This window comes from Schistocerca serialis, chromosome 3, assembly GCF_023864345.2.
Source record: "Schistocerca serialis cubense isolate TAMUIC-IGC-003099 chromosome 3, iqSchSeri2.2, whole genome shotgun sequence".
NCBI classification, from domain to species: domain Eukaryota; kingdom Metazoa; phylum Arthropoda; class Insecta; order Orthoptera; family Acrididae; genus Schistocerca; species Schistocerca serialis.
Window position 1 is genome coordinate 53,732,220 of NC_064640.1, and position 18,413 is coordinate 53,750,632.

Consider the following 18,413-nt stretch of genomic DNA (forward strand, 5'->3'; position numbering starts at 1 on the left):
CCATCAACTGCTCCATAGTAACTGTTTCAAAATTCTTTTCACCCCTCACATTTCCCACAAAACCAGCTTCCTTCTGCATGGCTGTAAAGCTATCTGTGTTCGATACTATTCCAAAATCTTCTATCGTTACTCTCGTATTCTGTGAATTTTCTGATTGAGAAAAATTTCGAAATGGTTCCGGACTATTTTCCCGACTTATCACATTGTTTTCCACCTCATTATCCATCATACTGTTTTCCTCTGTTGGCGAGTTCGCCATGTCAACAATTTCGTTATTCTCACTATTCATCATTTTTGCCTTTTTCATTGATCGCGTAATCATTTACAAAATATACGAAAGATTCGTCACTGTACGAAAATTACACACGGTGACTCTTTATCTCAACAATACCATTCACATGCAATGACTCCCTCAAACACGATTGATCGGACAATTGAAATAATTGCACTAATTTGTCAAACGCGTATACAAGGCAATAAAATTAAATTTTGAAAAATACCATTAGAAGAATGCCAATTACCAAATCTACACATGCAATATAACCTACAATTACTAAACTACAAATTGCTACAACAATACTACAGTCTACAATTTTCACAATCAGAAGAATCCAAGGGACGATCCGAAGCAGCGGTCGCCACGTGCATGGGGGCTTAATTAAATATATTGATTGAAAATATTTTTAGTAGCTGTTAGTCCGATTACGCAGTGTCTCGTAATCGGCTGGCCCTGACTAGTATTATTACGCTATCTGACTGCAACAAACAATGTAAGTAGATTTTCGTAAACACAATTAATTAATTAAGTCCCCAGCAACTATAAAACCTACAAAATCCAAGCACAAGAGTAACTGTTCTGTATGTGGGAGTGTGACTCAACGCCCACATCTGGCACGGTTCTTTTCCAACAAGACAAGAATTTTTAAATACCAACTATACTGACGTGCCAAAAGAAATTTAGAAAAACTATAATTACGCAAGAAAATCACAATTACACTCTAATCCAAGAACACAAGCCAGATGCTTTGTTGACTGAACCTGTAGTGACACATTATTTCAGATACACAACCAATAAAAGAACATTGTAAGTTTTACCTTCATATATATTGACGAAATGCACTCATTACAAAAACATCTGCTATCTCTCCAATCAAATAACTGCATAAGACATGGAACAACACTCTTTACTACAACATCTCGCTCCGACTTCACGACAAGCAGTGCCCACTAGCACATCTCGGCACGACTCTTAACACGCACTGTCCTCTACGAGCTCTCTACTAGCACTGACTTCCACGAACTCTCAACAAACACTGACTTCTACAATCTCATAACAAGCACTGACTGCCATGAACTCTAAACACACACTGCCCGCTACGATCTCTCGACAAGCACTGTGGAGGCGGCTTAATAGTACTCTTTGGCGCAATCTCTGGCGCAGTGGCACAGTGCAGCCACCTTTCATTAGATTCAAGTGATCTTATGAGTAGCAAACTGTTCATCGACAAGGTCACTCCATACAGGTCGTTGCGACAATTGCAAAGGTCTGTCGAATGCTCAGCAGTAATCTCACTCGTCTAATGAGCCAGAAAGTAGGAATTTGTATAAATAACAACTATCTGATCATGTTAGCCACAACAATAATAACAAACAGGAGTGTAGAACATGCAAAGACTGAATAACAACAAAAACGCACCCCGCCACACACGCGTGCGAAGAAAAGCGTATTAAACAAACCAACCGAAACCCAGTGAAGAGTGAAAGTGAAATGCTAAGTCGAAATTTGTTCGTAAATTAGATCTCGTGGATACGCAAACGAAATGAATACAGCTCTAGGGCGGCTCATAAGCACCAGTAAGTTCACAAATCGAAAGACGAGGCAAATTCTAATTTAACATCACGAAACAACTGCTACAAAAAGTAGTTTGTCACTAAAAATCCAAAGAGTAAGAACAAAATGTGGTGTAGTGACAAATCTGTAATTATTATGTAATTAAATTATTATACACAAAAACAAGCATATATTACAGACCGCTAAGATAGCTCACAGATAGAAACAAGCGAAACACCTATGGCGCAGTGCAAGCAACGTTTCATTTAGCTTCATTAGACGAATAACATCCCAAGAACATAAGCAGCCCAATAACGAATGTAAACAAAAAATAACGAAATAATATGTATAGGTAAAGAACGAGTGGGGGGTCTCAACCACCGAATCTTGCGAGGCACCCTATTTAATGTTTCCTCAGGTTGAATTTAGTTCTGTCGCAGTTGTTTCATATGCTGATGTGACCCACTGCCTTCTGTTGTTAAGATACAAGGAGAATGCGTTTAACATGATACCAACATGGTGTAGACACCTACACACGGTTATCATTTATCAAGAAATTTCGTGAAAGAGAGTTACTAATAACCGCCTTTCAATATTTTTTATCTCAGTTATTCTAAAAAGTGAGTACTCTTTTCCCATACACATGGTAGAAATTAGATATCTGCGATATGTTGATGTAATTTGCACTTGGTTCCCACCTTTGTCTCTCTTCCTTCTCAGTTATTTCGATATTTTGAGTGGCTGGCGTATATGGATGGCTAATCCCTTACCAACAGACTGAAGATACTTATCATTACTGGTCGGATACTACCTCCGCATAGTTTAAGGAGGAGCTCCAACAACACAGAAAACCTTCAAACACCCATCATCCTCGGTCTTTTGTGTTGGCGGATACCCAGTTACGTCAATGGCTGCACTCTCGTGACTAAACAAAACACAGTTAAGTACACCGGCCCACTGAAAACAACAGGCCACAAGTATGGCAGACCGCAGGTTCCTCTCGTTGGAGGAGATTACCGTGAGTTATAGAGCAATGTCATATTCGAAGTAGGATTATCCTGACTTTGTCGCGTCTCGATGGCTGTAAGGAGTTATGCCACGGCCATATTGTCAATTTTATCGACTACCGCTTGTTATCCATCACCTATAGCCTTAACGTCTTCCATTGTTGCATGATAATGAGAAATTTCAACACCAACGACAGTGTTGCATGTAGGATAGCACAGGGAATCTCTTCATCAGTGTCCCACAAGTCCTTGGCTGCAGCACCGTCTAATACATTAGCCGAATTTCTATGTATCTTTGTAGCACACAAAAGAAAAATATTTTGCTGTGTTATTGCATGTGAAGACGTGCGTTCTGGATATTACGTCTAGTTTTAGCAGATGGAACACATGTCAGACAGGATACACGGCAAAAGTGAATGACAAATGTCGACGCTGGTCACGTATAATTAATATTAGAGCGAGCCGAAGAGGAGTTTTGTCGTCAACATCTTTACACAGATTGATTTTGTGTTGTCTTTCTTCTTCACATTTGCTTATATTGCTACTCCAAGGTGTCTCCATGTCGTTACTGCTCGAGTTAAATATCATCAATCACACATAAACCGTACAACTTTACATTACCTTACACACACACACACACACACACACACACACACACACACACACACACACAGACACACACACACGAGCTTTGCTCAAGGCTGATATTTTGTAAAGGTCTAACTGAGTGTTATTGCAAAGTGAAGTCTAGGGTACAGCGTTCCTTCAACGTCAAGGTCATTATTGACGGACGAAATGCTCGGTTTGGGGAAACATGAGGAAGGAAAGCTGTAGGTCCTTTCAAAGGAAACAGCGCAGGCTCCACTTAGCGAAATAATTAAAACCCACATCTTGACAGCCGGACAGGGATTTGAACTGTCGTCCTCCAAAGTGCTAGTCTAGCCTTCGCGTGGGAAGTATATCAGCTTTATGGATACCTTAGGTGCCAATGCTTCAAGCTTACATCGAAAGTGACTGCCAACTGTTATAGTGACATAGCCCCGCACGAAGGTTTCACTACAAGTCACAATTCTGCGGGTTATCTACTTACAAATCCATAAATACGTCACAATGCATTCAGTGAGTATCAAATCAGCAAACGCGTGCCCGCATCTCGTGGTCGTGCGGTAGCGTTCTCGCTTCCCACGCCCGGGTTCCCGGGTTCGATTCCCGGCGGGGTCAGGGATTTTCTCTGCCTCGTGATGGCTGGGTGTTGTGTGCTGTCCTTAGGTTAGTTAGGTTTAAGTAGTTCTAAGTTCTAGGGGACTGATGACCGTAGATGTTAAGTCCCATAGTGCTCAGAGCCATTTAGCAAACGCGTTGCAAACATTCGACACCACATAATAAAATTTTTGTATTTCAGATACGGGACTTACGCTTGTCTGATAGGAAACTTAAGACTGTAATATATTGAGCGCAGGAAGTATCACTATCTTCACTTGTCAAAGCACACCCAAGAAAAGGAGGGGGGCCGTTAGAGTAACATTGTGAAGCAGAACCCCGGTTAAGCGCAGATATAAGTAATCTCAGCCATGCGTACACACAACACGCTCAATATGAAACAATACAAAATAGATATCATGTAAGAAATATTTAAGTTCACTGTAATAGAGAAAAGTGATTGTACTGACTTTATACGTTAGCGCAAGTAAGCAACAAGCTACATGGAATTAATAGTAGCTTCTCTAAAACAATTCTTTAGTCAGTGGTATAAAGTGAACAACAGGAACGAACTTTGTATTTATAAAACTATATGAAACACTCGTTATGTATTTGTTAACTTATGAGGAAATCAACACTTTTTGATGTTGCTGAGACATAGTCACACAAAAATTTTTAAATGAACACACCACCATTTGACTATATTGTTGTTTGTTTAATGACGATCCAGGTTTCGGCCTTGTATGCCATTTCAAAGTGATGGAGTTTATGTCCTGCAATATATGTTAATTCCCTAAACTCAATCACTAGAAAATGACATAAAAGGCCGAAACCTGGGTCATAATTGAACAAACAACTCAAATGGCGGTGTGTTCATTTAAAAATCTGTTAGCAGATTTCTCTGCTTAAAACTGCTCCAGAAAATTCCTTAAATAGTGTTTTTTAAGCCTCTACAGTGCAAGATGTCACTTCATTGACGTTCACACTGTGGCACTCCATACTCTGGTACACTCGGACTTCGTTTGTGATTTTACGTATCGTTTAATGCGTATTCTTACATTTCATAAAAATGGGTGTATATATGTATATACACTGCTGGAAAAAAAATAGTACACCTGGAAAGACGACGTCGATTTTGATCTGATAACGGCATATGCCACCTGGGAGATAGTAGACGTACTGATAACTGTTTCAACGTCGTCCGCCAACAGATAGCATATTGGCTTAGGTACCAGATCGCCATCTGTGTCTACCCTTTAACAGGGAATACCCACAGCAAGAAGACTCAGTGTGGTGCAAACGTGTGAAGCAAGCAGGCAACCAGACCACGGAGACGCACTCGGGCTCCCTACAGCCAAATTAACCCTTTTGAAAGGGGTTAAATTGTGGCCTTCCAAATGGTGGGATGGTCCTTTCGGAGAACTGTCACCCAAGTTGGACGTTTTGCGTCAATTGTTCAACGATGTAGGCATCAGTTCAAATGTTCAAATGTGTGTGAAATCTTACGGGACATAACTGCTAAGGTCATCAATCCCTAAGCTTACACACTACTTAACCTAAATTAACCTAAGGACAAACACACACACATGCCCGAGGGAGGACTTAAACCTCCGCTGGGACCGGCCGCACAGTCCATGACTGCAGCGCCTTAGACCGCTCGATTGGCATCAGTGGTCACCTGGATCATCTTACACCCGTAGACGAGGTTCTGGGCGTCCACGCAGCACAGACGCCTTCCACGATAGTCGTATTGTAAGGGCAGCAGTGGCAGATCTTATAGCTACGACAGTACAGGTAGAGGGCTTGCGGGCTCAGACTACTGTGTCCACACTAAGCGCCTGCAACTGTCGCCTCCCGCGAAGCAGACCGGTGCAGCGGGCCCCGGACCGAGTAGGGGTCAGCCTGGCCGGTCGTCCCGGAAACACAGACGCTTCCCAGAGACCACCAGGAGGCGTCCACGGGGCCGCAAGAGGTCGCTACAGCCGCGGGCCTCTTTCCTTCTGCTCCACACGTGACTGCAAATAGAGACAGCCATATCCATGCGCCGAGCAGTATTTAAGCTGGCGCAGGAGCCTGGAGAGGCACTCCATCTCTCCACCTCCACACCCTCCATCTCCTTCATCAGGGCAATTTCCAACGCCTCCCCCTCCCGGATGACGAACTTCGCCTTGACATCTACCCTTCCTTCCAACTATAACCTGGCCTTGTTCCCCCCCCCCCCCCACCCCAGGGCCCCCTTCTCCTGTTTCCTCCTTCTCCCAGAGCGGATTTTCCTCCATCCCCCCCTCCTCTGAGACCCGGCACCCCATACTTGCCTCTCTCCTTCCCACATCCCTCCCTACCTGGCCCTCTTCCGCGCGCCCCCCATTCCCCTCCCCCATCTCTTCCCCTCCCTCCCTTCTTCAGGTCTCCCTCCTCTCCTAGAACCTGGCAGATCCTCTGTATTGATCATCATCAGTGTGCCACATCAGTGTTGTGTTTAGTGCTGTTTCTCGTGTGCGTCAAGAGGTGTGATTTTAATTGTGTACTGCCTTGAGGTTCGCCATCAGTGTTACGTTATGTGCTGTGCCATCCGTCGCTACCTTTATGCTCCTGTCGTACTGTGCCTTGTGTTCTTTTAATCGTCACAGTGTGAGGCTTTTTGTGTGTGCTACTTTTAAACAGTTTTTTATCTCCGTTTTACAGTCACCCCGTTTTTTTGTCTATTGCCTTCCATGATGTTCTCCCTTTTTTATATCTATGTTCGCCTTCTTCTCTCTCCTTGCTGTTTTTAAATGTCTTCTATTGTTTTGTTCTATGTCTTTCGGCTGAAGAGCAGCGCATATGCTGCTGCCAGCCCGCCCCGATGGGGAATTGAAATACAATAAAGAAAAAAAAAACCTGGAGAGGCAGTTCACGCCGAGCGAGCCCACAGGTGTCATCGTAGCCACCGCGTCATCGTCCACCGCCGCCAGCATAGCGGAGCCATCCTCGAAGGGCCTCTACTCGTCCTCGGACTCAGGTGACGGCAACGTGGACTCCGCGCCGCTCTTCACGAGACGCCCGGGGCTTGGTTTGGTGAAGTTGTATGGTTACTACACAGACGTTTCAACACGAATTGTTGCGAACCGGTATGTGGCAGTGGGACTACGGACAACCACACCCCCAGCCCATCTTCCACTCTCGTCACAGCTTCGACGTGCACGGCTCGACTGGTGCCGTCAGACAATCACTTGGAAGCTGGAATGGCGCCGTGATCTTCAGCAACGGAAGCAGAGTGTGCCTGCACGCCAGTAATAGCCGTTTGCGCGTACGACTTGGACGTGGTGAGCGCTGTCTCGTAGAGTGCATTCGTCCAAGACACACAGGCCCCCCTCCATATCTCATGGTCAGGGGTGCGATAAGCTACAAACCTCGTGCACCACTGGAGTTTCTGGAGGGTCGCTAAACCGCGCTCAGTACTTGCAGAATGTTGTTAGACACGTTCTTTTGCCATTCTTGCAGTAGCAAGATGATGTATTATTCCAGCAGGTTAATGTCCGGCCCCACACTGCCCGTGAAAACTCAACGACATCTGCAAGACGTACAGCAAATTCCTTGACCAGCCGGCTTTCCGAACTTGTCTCCAATCGACCACGTATGGGATATAATCGGGTACGAAGTAACTCGTGCTACTAGTAAACCAACAATTCTTACGGAAATACGTCAACAGGTCCAACAGGCAGGACATAACGAATCCCAAGAAGCTCCTGCATTTTCACCCTAGGAGGCTACACCACGCACTAATATGGGTGTTGCAGCGTGGTAGATTCCTCGTACCTCATAACTGCTTGACCTATTAACGTGTAAATGTAATCATTTCATGTGCTCCGCATGCAGTGTTAGAACAAAGAATTCTGAGTGAACTGCAAACCTATAAAATAGTAAACAATGTTTTTTTTCGGCAGTGTATTAGTGTATGAGGACGCAATGAAAAGTAATGCCTCAGAATTTAAATGTAAAAACATTAAACAGATGCAACAGAGTAACCATCGTGTGAAGTGACGAAATGCCCATTTTAGGGTTGGATCCCCTCGGTTGTAAGTCGAGGAATTACACTGCCTGGTACAGGGTGTATCGTCGCTTTGGCAGAGCCTCCATCCGTTGCCATCTGTCTGTCTGCCAGCCGCTGTCGTCATGCTCTCCGACTCCCGTTTTAGTTCCTTCCGCACTTCTGCGACTCCTGTCGCCAGTGGACGCCGCCTTCAATCATTGACACCCTACCTACCATCATTATCTACACCTCTCCTTCACCTGCCCCCATTGTAACCTCGTGGAGTGCTCCCTCTGGGCTTAACCCATCTCATCCACCTCCCCTGCTCACAGTCTCCTCCCCTTCTGTCTCCTCCTCATCCCTGTATCCCCACCTGCTCGTTGCTCCTTGCCCTGCTCCTGCCCCTACTCCTGCCCCCCTCCCACTGCTGTCGCCCACTGAGGTGACTTTCTCTCCTTCCCTACCCGCCCCAGTACAACTACTCCTGCTTCTCCCACCCGAGTACCCACCTGCCGCACTACAGTCGCCACCACACAGCGCCCCAACCCCTTACCGACTCACAAGAGAGGACTGCCTTCTACTACATCCCCATTCATCCAGTCCCTCATCCCATGCCATACCCGTCACAAAATCTCTGAAGCGACCAAGTGGTGACCTCACCTCCACCCCCTCCTCCAGAGAACCACAGCCTACCCCACTTCCCTCTGATCCCAACATGGATACCACCCCTCTTCCCACCTCCCCAGCCCCCACCCTGTATACCTTCGTCTGCACCCTCACCCTTGAAATCTGAAAATACATTCCCAGTGATCCCATTACTCAACTTATCCCTTGCAGAGACTCTGATGTCCTTGGGCATCTTCCCCACATCACTTTTGACCCCCATGCATCCCTCATCCCTTCCCTTACTTCCTTCTCTCCTAATCAGCCCAAACCCCCTCGTTGTCCACCATCCCTCACCACCTTGATCACAAAACTCAGCCCTGTGGTCATGGCAGTGGAGGTGTTGGCGGATCCGAAAGCTCACAACGCCCTGGAAATTCCCTTGGCCCACTGTACTTACAACTCCTCTGGCCCTACCTTGCTTGTGTGTATCTTTACTGAGTCCACCTCCTCCATCGATCTCCACCTCACACAGGGGGCCCTGATTTTAAACTTCTGCCACCCTATTGACCCATCCCATTCCCCTCCTCAATCCTACCCCTGCCAGCGCTGTCTCCTGTACAGTGAACACCTCACCAAAAAGTGCAAGAACCTCCCCCCCCCCCACCTGCCCCCATTGTAAAGCCTCCCACTTCCTTAAAAAGTGTCCTAAACTCACCTCGCCCCCTTCCTGCAACACCTGCAATGAACCCTATGCCTCCAAATGCAAAGCAAAACCCCCTCCCACCAACCCTGAGCTCACTGTCCCTGTTCGCACCATCGACAGGTCCATCCACCCCCACAATTCCCTCCACCCTCTCCCTATGGCAGAAGACGTCATTCGGTTCCTAACCATCGTCCTGCAAGACATCAGCCCCTTCTAGCGACCCAACACTCTCCAGCAGATTTCCCTCGCCGCCCGCTCTGTTTCCCATTTAAATACCTACACCACCTACTCCCACAGCCAACCCCACTTTACCTTCACACACCTAGACACCATCGCTTAAGCCCCTCTCTCCTCACCCCACTTCCTTCCCCCCTACCACCTCCTGTATAGTCTCTTCTACCTCAACAGTCGCTTCCTCCCAGCCAGCAGATACCTCTTCATGCATTCCCTATCCCAGCACCAGGTTGACTCCTTCATCCTTAATGAAACCTTCTGACAACCTCACCATGTTGTCCGCACCTCTCCCTATCTCCTTCACTGCACCGGCAATCCCCTTCCCCTCGCCCAAGTCGGGGTCACTATTGGCCACCTCAGGGTTCTCCCTGTCCGGCATCAACCCCTACTCAATGACCCAACTGAACACCTTCTCATCAGCATGTTTTTTCACTCCCTCACCATCACCTGTGCCACTATCTATATCTGTCCCACAGATCCTCTCCCCTATGACTTCATTTCCCATGTTGGCCATACCTTGTCCACCTACATGATTGCTGTCGACCTCAACATCCACAGCCAAGACCCTGCCACACTTTGGCAGTGGCATCAGTTCCTTGCCACCCTCCATGGTGACCTTGTTTCTCTCCCACAACACATCCATCCGGAAAGTAACTCCACACCCAATGTTATTCTCGATTCCCCCAACCTCCTTCATCATATCACCATGGACGTCCTCAATCCCATTGGTAGTAGCCACCTTCCCATCCTTCTCACTGTCTGCTCTGTCTGTGGGCCCCCTGCAGCCTTCAGCTCAGCTGGTCCTCCAAAGTCTGTCCACAACAACCACCGTGCTGACTGGGATGCCTACCAGGAATCCATTGCCTCACATATCGAAAGCCACCTCACCACCTTTCACTGTCCTGCTGACATCACCCATGCCTCTTACTTCCTTCAGAAGACCATCACTGATGCTGTGGAGGCCAGTGTCCCTACCAAACTCATGCACCCTCACTGCCCTACACTTCCTCTGAAGGCTGTCCTTCTTTGTGAATCCCATAAGCTCTACTGCTCTTTCCTCCACACCCGTGACTGTGATACACTCAGTCTCCACTTGAAATTAGTGACATATCCGGAACATCCTTACAGCAAAGAAACGCTGGGACTGGCGCCAGACATGCACACGCCTCACTTCACACTCCCTGTCAACATCTCCAAGTACTGGTCAGCTTTCACTGCCTTACTGGTAGTCATCCCACCCCACATTAGCCTATCCTCCACAACGATCGATCCTTCCCTGACAACGTCAGTAAGGCTAACCATTTTTCTTCCCACTCTCCGAGGTCATCTCTGTTCCTGACGATCCCCATTTTGATTACTTCCTTTTCCCTACAATCCTTAACCACACTGATACCTCTGTCTAACCGCTTGCCCCTAACTTCTAGTAGTTGGATCAGTTACCCCCTCATACATCTACACTCACATCACCGCACATCACATCATACTCGTCCTCCACTCCAAACCCAACAGTTCCCCTGGTCATGATGTTATAGCCTACCACCACCTCAAGGAATCCCCCTATCCTTCCTGGCTGTCCTTGCTACCCTGTACAATGTACTTCTCTCCACTGGTTTTTACCTCAACCTGTGGAAGACTTCATGTGTCCTGCTGTTCCCTAAACCCAACAGACCCCTTTCTGATACCTTTTCCTATTGTCCCATCTGCCTCACCTCTGTGTACAGTAACATCTTTGATACCATCTTCTCCTGCCATATTCACCACCACCTTAACAAGCACCACCTCCTTCACCTTACCCAGTGTGGCTTCCAGCCTTCCTCCTCAGCCAACGACCAGCTCCTTAACCTAACCAATCTTCTTTCCCTCCAACTTAACCGCCATCAATCAGCTGTCTTTGTTTCCCTTGACCTCCAGAACACCTACTACCATGTCTGACATCCTGAGCTCCTCTTCAAACTCTAGATGTATGCTCTCCCTATCAATTTCGTCCATCTCATTGCTTCCTTCCTCTCCTGTCGTCCCTCCTATGTCACTATCCACAATTCCTACTCCCGTACCTCCTATCCCTCAGCCGGTGTGCCCCATGGCTCCATCCTTTCCTCTCTCCTTTATCTCCTGTACACTGCTGATATGCCCAAACTTCTCCCGACTGTTCATCTCCTCCAATTTGCTGATGACACCTCCTACCTAGCCCTCTATCCTACCCTTCAAAGGTCCCAATGTACCCTCCAAACCCACCTTCACCAGTTCACTACTTTGTGCAACCAGTCGTTCCTTTGTATCAACCCCTACAAGACCCAGGCACTCATCATAGGCCACACCACCTGCTCCTTCAGTCTCCATGATTTCCAGCTAACCATTTATGGCCATCCTATCCACCTCACTCCTACCCTCAAATACCTTGGCCTCACCCTCAACTGCCACCTCACCTGGACTGCCCGTCTCCTTACAATCCAACACGAAGCCCACAATCGACTCTACCTTCTGAAACTGCTGTACGGCCGGACTTGGGGATTGCATCCTTCCACCATCCTTCACACCTACAAATCTTTGAGCCGCCTCGTCCTTTGTTATGCCAGTGCTGCTTGGTTTTTGGCGCCTCCCAGGTTCTATAGTGCCCTCCAAATTCACGAACACCATGCAATCCACCTCGCCTTCCATATCCTCCTTACATCCCCCATGAGCATACTCTATGACCTCAACCCCTTCCCCCACCTTCTCCTTTTCCTTGAACACATCTGCACCCTGTATATTGTCCACCGAATCGATCCCTCCCCCACCCCCTGGTGAGCCCCTTCCTCGCCACACCCCAGCCTGTTGCTGCACCTTTGCTGTTGTGTCCTGCCCTCTCTCCATCTCCACATCTGCCACCTCCTTTCTCAATGCAACTTCCAGCACCTACCCCTCCCAGATGGTAAGCTCCACCCTGACATCTACCCCTCCTACGAACTCTAACCCCACCTTCTTCATGCCTCCTCCTCAGGGCTCCCTCTCCTCCCATCTCTTCTCCTGAGCAAATTTCCACTCCTACACCCCCTCCCCCTCCTGTGCTCCCCTTCAATGGCTCTGCACTCCCTCCTGCCTTGTTTTCCCTCTTCATCCCCCACCCCACCTGTCTCCTTCCTCTTGGTGCACCCCCTGAACCCCTATCCTTTTCATCCCGCCCCCTTCTCTAGTGCACCTTGCTCTCCCCTCCTTTTCCATCCTCTCAGGCCTCTTGCTTGCCAGGTCCCTTCTGGTAGTCTTCATTGTTTGTCGTGTGTGCTTCATCTCTTAAAGTAGTTTTAAGGAGTCTTTGTTCTGGAGTGTTTTAATACTGTGGCCAACTTGTAACCTGAGCATGTGACTTCAACGTCTTTTTTGTTCTCTCAATCGCCAACTGTGTTTGTTAACTTTATGTAGACGTCTTTTAATTGCCCCCTCCCCCATTAAAGTCTCTGTGTCAGTGGATATTTTACCTCCGTTGTCTCCCCTTACTCTGTGTTTATGTCCCCTTTTTATCGCCTTTATGTGTATAATTTTCTCCTTTTATTAGCTGTCATGCCACTCGGCTGAAGAGTGGTGGATTGTGTCGCTGCCAGCTCTCCCCTGCCCATATGGAGCAGGGAATGAAATCACAATCAAGGAGAAAAAAAGGTGATGAAATGAGTTAAAAAGTATTGAAACTTAGATGATAAACTTGCTGACTTTCAAAGTACTTCAGAATAGTCAATATTGTAAAAATATTTTTTATTTCAGTACAATGATAGTAAATTATTTTGCTTTTAGTATTTGAGTGTGAATATTTTCGTGAAATAGAACTTTATTTGTGTCTTTAGAGATTTCAAACTACTACTGACCTTCATTAAAATCCTATGCAAATATAAAGGTGTTCACATTGACATTATCATTGACTAATTACTGTTCTACACTGTAGTACCATGATTGGTTACAAAAAAATGGCTCTGAGCACTATGGGACTTAACATCTATGGTCATCAGTCCCCTAGAACTTACAACTACTTAAACCTAACTAACCTAAAGACATCACACAACACCCAGCCATCACGAGGCAGAGAAAATCCCTGACCCCGCCGGGAATCAAACCCGGGAACCCGGGCGTGGGAAGCGAGAACGCTACCGCACGACCACGAGATGCGGGCGTTTGGTTACAAAATCAAGTACAATATAGGTAAAGCAAACGTATGTTTGCTGCACCTGCGACCTAACTAACTTAACTAACTCTAAAACTAAAAATAAAGCTGAACTTTTCAGACTAAATCCTTACTTTCCGATGTGCCTTCCGTGTATTAAAGATGAAATAAAAATTTAAGAACAGTGATCTCCGGAATGCAAAACATATATTGCAGTGAATCCAGTTGCCCGATATTTCAATGCTCAAAAACGGCAGAAATGGCTCTGAGCACTGTGGGACTTAACTACTGAGGTCATCAGTCCCCTAGAACTTAGAACAACTTAAACCTAACTAACCTAAGGACATCACACATATCCATGCCCGAGGCAGGATTCCAACCTGCGACCTATTTCGATGCTGGTTGTAATTTAATGCGAGCTGGCGTGGCATCTCGCATACTCATACCAGAATTTTATACAGAACCAGACATACGACTCAAAAATATTTCAAAATTGATTTTATTCATTCGTAAATAATTAAGGAAACGTCGTCCTTGTAAGATAACTCGATGATCAGCGTATTTGATGTTCCCAAACGATTACAGCAATAAATCCATTTCCATATCCTACATCTCTGGGGCCGTTTCTTCTTCGTCGACATCATTATAAGTTCTTCAGCTAAAAGCTGAGCAACTCTCGTACGAATAATTTCACTTCTTGCTATCTTGAAAGTCGCGTAAGTAGAAGTTCCCAACTCAGGGGTGTGAAAACGCTAACGTCCATGTAGGGGTAGTGGTGAAGGAACTGACGTGTGAGAAATTCATCCCTGTGGAGCCCCGGCTGAGACATAAGGGATGCGTTATTGCGAACTACCAGAGTGGGTCGGTCATCGCTCATTAGGGTCGCTGCAGCTGACGACAGCTTGCCGCTTGGCCGGCGGAAAAGCGCTTCCTCTTTCCGCTACTTCCACAAACGTAGTTTGGAATTCAGTGGCTTGTTCCGAGTCCGCACATGTCTCGCTTATTTCTCGATTCATATCTGAGAAAGGGACGTGCCCGGATTACAGTTCGAACTCGAGCTACGAGCAGGTTACCACGTAGCACCAAGAACGTGCGGTCCTGTGATGGTGCTTTAGTTGAGAGAGCTTACCATAAAAACCGCAAACTCAGGAAAAGCAGACTGTAAGATCTTGGTTCACTTGCATTGTGCTTCTGACGTTAAGGACTCTCGCTATATTCTGCCAAGAACCAGTCTTTGCCCTGATTTTTATAATCATTCAATAGTATCTTATGCTCCTTACTTCGTCCTCGCGCTTTGAAATGAAACTGAGTTTAAAGAACCAAGTTTGGATCAATTATGAACCCACAGTAGCACACGAATACCTTCTTTCAATATCCGAAAGTCAACTATAATTTGGAGTGATGTGCTGTACTATGTGAGGTATGGTGTGCTCCAGCCGCTGAGAAAATTTAAAATTTTCGGAAACTACGAAACAAGGTAACATCATGCTGTATAACAGAACCGAGTGAGGTGGAGCGTTGGTAAGTCATAGACTCGTATTTGGGAAAGCCAATGTTCTGACCTCCTCCTGGCCATCCAGATTTAAGTTTTCCGTGATTTTCTTAAACCGCTCTAACTGGCACCGCCGATTGCCTTCACCACAGTTTCGTAATCGGAGTTTGTGCTTCTTCTCGAATGAGCTGTCTGTCGACGTGGCGTTAATCCTAATGTTTCTTCCTCTCATTTTCAGTACGTAATGCAGACCAATCTATAAAACGCATAGTACGTATAGAAAATATCTTCTTGACGAACGACGTAAAATGAAATCTGTGTAAATATTACTAAGCGATTAATAAAAAGGGATTTAATGTGTGATCCAGTGTCCATATAAAAGAAAAATGAAATTAATTTTAAACATTGCTATACGGCAAAATACATATACAGGGTGAAAATTAATAAAACCGACAACTTGCAGGGACGGATTGCTCACTGGAAGTGGAGGAAATAGGTCCTATGAACATATGTCCGGAAATGCGTCGTTCCCATGGTAGATGCATCTGTTGTACGTTGCAGGTTGTGTGATTGACACAGCGTACTGTAAGCACCAGAATGCTCTGGTATTAATGACTCGAACAAGTCGAGATGGTGTTTGAGTACGGCGAATCAGATGGATACGATCAAGAGGTAGTGCGTCTATACCAAAATAAGTACCTTAACAGACATGAACAACATCACACAACATTTAAGCCTTTTCTGTGTGTTTTTGTGATAATGGGTCCTTTATGACGAGGGAGGCATACACCAAATTTGGATGACCGAATTCTACAGGATATTGATACGAAACCTAGTTCATGCGTCAGGCAAGTGCCCAGCCATAATGGTATAAACCTAAGTGGGATTATGTGTATCCTGCATGACACTGCATCACATGGAGGCCTCTTTGAACATCTGCTGGGACGTAGATGCGATGCAGCTCTGAACTGTGTTCCGGGACGATTTTTTGTCTATGGACCCACACCGTCCATTTCCGAACACATGTTCATAGAATCTTTTTTCCTCCGTTTACAGTCAAACATTCGTCCCCGCAGTTTGGTGGTTTTAATAATGTTTGCCGGCCGCGGTGGTCTCGCGGTTCTAGGCGCGCAGTCCGGAACCGCGCGACTGCTACGGTCGCAGGTTCGAATCCTGCCTCGGGCATGGATGTGTGTGATGTCCTTAGGTTAGTTAGGTTTAAGTAGTTCTAAGTTCTAGGGGACTGATGACCACAGTAGTTAAGTCCCATAGTGCTCAGAGCCATTTGAACCATTTTAGTAATGTTTACCCCGTATTGACACATGTAGTCACTGAAGAGCGACAGTTTCACATTAAGTATTAGAGACTTTAGTTTCCAAAGTATGAACCTTACACATACTACATACTCACCATTCTGTGCGACTGCACGTGAATTGAATAAAATCATTGGACACATTTTTATTGAATATTTCGTTAAGAGATGTTTTATTACTTAAAAAGACAGAATTGTGGCTAGATGAAGATCTTCTGGCTGTACAGCACAAGTTGGGCTATTTCAAGAGCGATATGTTTTGACGACGAAGTTGCCCCGGAAAGAACAAACCTGAGTGTTTGCTACGATCAACTGTACGAGAAAAACCTCTCAAATAGTTTGTTCAATGTTTCGACGTCTGTTGCAAGCGTGCCAGACGGGGGCTAGAACCTCAGTCCAAGTCTTTAGTATGCCCAATGCTTATTCCCATATTCATCTTTTGGATCTGAAGCTACCATTCCAGTCAGAGCCATCTGAGAATGTACTGCGTCGCAGAATTGGTACTGCCTCCGAAACGGACTGATTTAGATTACAATATAGCTTCTACAATCAATTTTGCTTTGACAGATACGTTCAACACAGAGGATATTGCAGATACAGTAATACAACTGAACTTCGTCACTTCCAACGTCCTTATTCTGTTGCATCATTCCTCGTGTTATTCTTTCTGTTATCACGAAGTAATATGAGGCTTCGTGATCCAAAATTTTCGTAAGTTTATATATCACATAACAACAGTGTGAACACGAAGTTCAAGGACAAAAATATCGGAGGTTGTCCAGGGGTATTTTCTGTATATTCTGGTGCAAGGGACTCAAGGTCGTCGATGGCTTTTTACAGAGCAAATGCATTCCGTTGGAATTATTACCCCAATTTATCTTTTACCTGTATTACAAAAATTGAGGTAAAGGATCAAAGGAAATACGATTTATTTTTGTATCTGTATTACTGGCCTTGTACGAAAATGGAAAGTGGACGTAAAGCAGTTCAGGGAAGAAGAGAGTAGCAGTGTGGTGCTACAGAAGAGTGCTGGAGATTAAGTGGATAAGTCCAACAATTAATGAGTATTTACTGGATCGGACTGAGGAGAATAGGAATTTATTGCAACAACCCTGTTCCTTACAGCCGCAACACTAATGTCCTACTTATTCTTCGTACTCTAGCGGGCACTCAGTTCTCATCTCTGTTATCTTCCGGGATTCTTTTTCCAGTACAGTTAGTAGTACGTCACCAGTGTTATACACCAGAATGGATAGGTTTACGATGAAACTTTGGACGATATGCATCTCTTGTTTGGGTTCACTGAATACCACAGAAGAGCGTGAGAAAGACGCCATGTGCAGCTGTTCCCGCACAGATGGCAGCAATATCACAGCACTTTTATAGACGAGGGTTTTTGCTTACTCTGCATTTTGTGTTGCACGATTTGCTGATAGCGTATTACAGGCTTGTTAAATGTTATGAATGTATTTTAGTATAACCGGGGCGACAAACCGAACAAATAATAATTACGTTATTACTTTGTAGCGAGCTCCCGACGATCCCGGACCTCTGTTGTCAATATTTTCAGAGCAACCCACTACGACCAAGTTGCCGATAGAGTTCAGATCCACTTTGTATTAACAAAACTTTTTAAACATGGAAAATATGGTAGACGTGTTAGTTATTTTGTATGCAGAGAAGGAAATATCCGCTGCATCATAGTGTTAAAAGCTATTTCGGCGGCTAGGGCCTGAAAGTCACACGTTAGCGACCGGCTGCCGAGTCACCCTCACCCAACGGCGCCGTCGGATGCGCTTTGCAGCGGCATGTGATCAGCCCACCGCTCTCACAGCTTCAAGCCGCTGCTTCTCATTCAAGTAGTTCCCCAATTAGCGTCACAAAGCA